This window comes from Aquarana catesbeiana, linkage group LG04, assembly GCF_042186555.1.
Source record: "Aquarana catesbeiana isolate 2022-GZ linkage group LG04, ASM4218655v1, whole genome shotgun sequence".
Taxonomy (NCBI): Eukaryota; Metazoa; Chordata; class Amphibia; order Anura; family Ranidae; genus Aquarana; species Aquarana catesbeiana.
In genome coordinates this window covers 55,952,982-55,954,931 of record NC_133327.1, presented here as the reverse complement: position 1 = coordinate 55,954,931, position 1,950 = coordinate 55,952,982, and the positions used below count along the sequence as shown (strand labels likewise).

The window sequence follows — 1,950 nt, the reverse complement described above, 5'->3', positions numbered from 1 at the left end:
GAAAACTAGGAGGTTATCCCTTTCCGGGAAAACCTTGACTGTCAAGGCGGTGATTATGCCTTTACTGCTGTACTTCTCTGTGATCTTTCCTCCGAATAAGAGGTGGGTACAGAGAATTACAAGGATGCTCTATGTATTTTTCTGGGGATCAAAAATGGAGAAGGTCTCAAGGGAGGTGGTTATGAAGAGTGCAGCAGGGTGGGTATAACTTTCCCAATGTTGACCGTTTTTTGGATGTTCAATGGTGGAAGGTGCACCTTAGAACCTTCCTGGTAGGAGGGAAAACTGCAGCGCTAATGCGTTATTTGATTGGTTGGCCTTTGTTGAAGTGGGGGTGGTGTGGAAGGGATCTTACAAAGCCTATATCGATGCTATCGCCAGTGTATTATTTAAAGCGACCACTTTTTTTCAAAGAAATCAGCTGCATGAGTTAGGGGAAGGGGCTCGTAAAAAACAGTCTCTGTGGGCATGGTTAAGGAAAGACGAACTGCCAACCAATATTTTTGGGTTAGGTCCAAAAAAAGCTGAGATCTGTTGGAGGAATCCAACAGAGGGAGGTGGTGTGGTTATCCTTGCACAATTGTTTATCTACTATGTCTTTTTTTAAATCTAGAGATTTGGTGAGGAGGGTGTGCCCCAGAGAAGGGTGTGCTGGTATTGAGACTGTAAGACACCTATTTTGGGAATGTTTTTTTGCTAAGAATTTCTGGATGTTGCTGTGTGGGTTTGTAGGAAGGGTGGTGGGGATTGATGGTGTGTCCTTTGAATCTGGCGTTCTTGGTTTGGTGGAAGGCGACAAAGGAAAACAACGAAAAATGTTTGTCCTGTCTGCTGTTGTAAGAGAAGTGATGTGGGAGACGCGGTGTGCTTTGGTGAAGAAATAAATGGTATTGGCTGAAAAAGATTGCGTTGATTGGGTAATGGCAAGGATGTTTTATATGTAAAGAAGTATGGGGGTGGATGAGGCGGATGTCTTTTGGAATTTTGCAAGGTGGTGGGTGGGTGAAGGTTAAAAGTTTTGCATAAAAATTGTATGTATATATGGATTTTACTTCATGATTTTATTTTTTTTGATACTTTTATGCCAATGTACAGAACACAGCTCAGTGTAGTCTTCGAGTGCTTGGTTTAAGCTGAGTTTATGTGATTCAGTCTGAGTAGAGAAAAAAAAAATATCTGTTCTTATCAGTTTAATATCTGATACGTCCCCTATCTGGGGACCATATATTAAATGGATTTTTAGAACAGGGAGGTGGAAGAAGAGCTTGCTCTGTCCACTCCACGCATCGACCTGGTATTGCAGTACCTCCAGGACCGGTGCACCCCTCTCTTATGCAGTTTCCAAAAAACAGAATAATGAACAACAACAAAAATCTTCCTTTTGCTTGCTCACTGATTGCAATGTTGCTTTTTTTGGCTCACAAGCTGCTGTTAATTCTTGCAATAATAAACTTGCATTTAACCCCTGTGTGTATTGGTGTTTTTGCTTCGTGTCAGTTTCTTGGCCTATCTCTCTCCCTCCCTCCTCGCTCCATATTATTTGGGTCAGGAAGAAGCAGCAGGTAAAGTGACAGTTGCAAGAAGCCAAACCTATTAAGTCAGTAAGTCGACACATTTCGACAAGACAGACAGCTAGCTAATGTTCTATCAATTTATCTCCCAAGGCCTACCGCAAAGCCTTCCATGCCAGTGTCAGTTTAGAGAGGCAGGAGGCCCAGGCCATTTCAAAAGGCCTGACTTTGCTCCATCTCTGTCCCCTTGTTGCAGCTAGCTAAAATTTAGTCCAGGCATTCCTTCCCTCCCTCATTTTCGCAGCCTGTGTCTCCCTCTAGTGGGTCCCCGTCTCGTCTTCCTCGTCCATGTTACCAGGAGGCGGGGCCATGCAAATGATTTTCCCTCATCGGCCATCAACGAGGAGCACCTGGATGTGTGCAGTTAGTGCTCAGGGCT

General features: G+C 43.9%; 1 non-coding gene across 1 annotated transcript; it reads left to right on the top strand.

The window, feature by feature from the left end:
- Nucleotides 1-1,146: 1,146 nt before the first annotated feature.
- Nucleotides 1,147-1,328, top strand: LOC141141812 (U2 spliceosomal RNA). Its single transcript, XR_012244242.1, has one exon. It is a non-coding gene; the product is annotated as a U2 spliceosomal RNA (small nuclear RNA).
- Nucleotides 1,329-1,950: the final 622 nt, after the last annotated feature.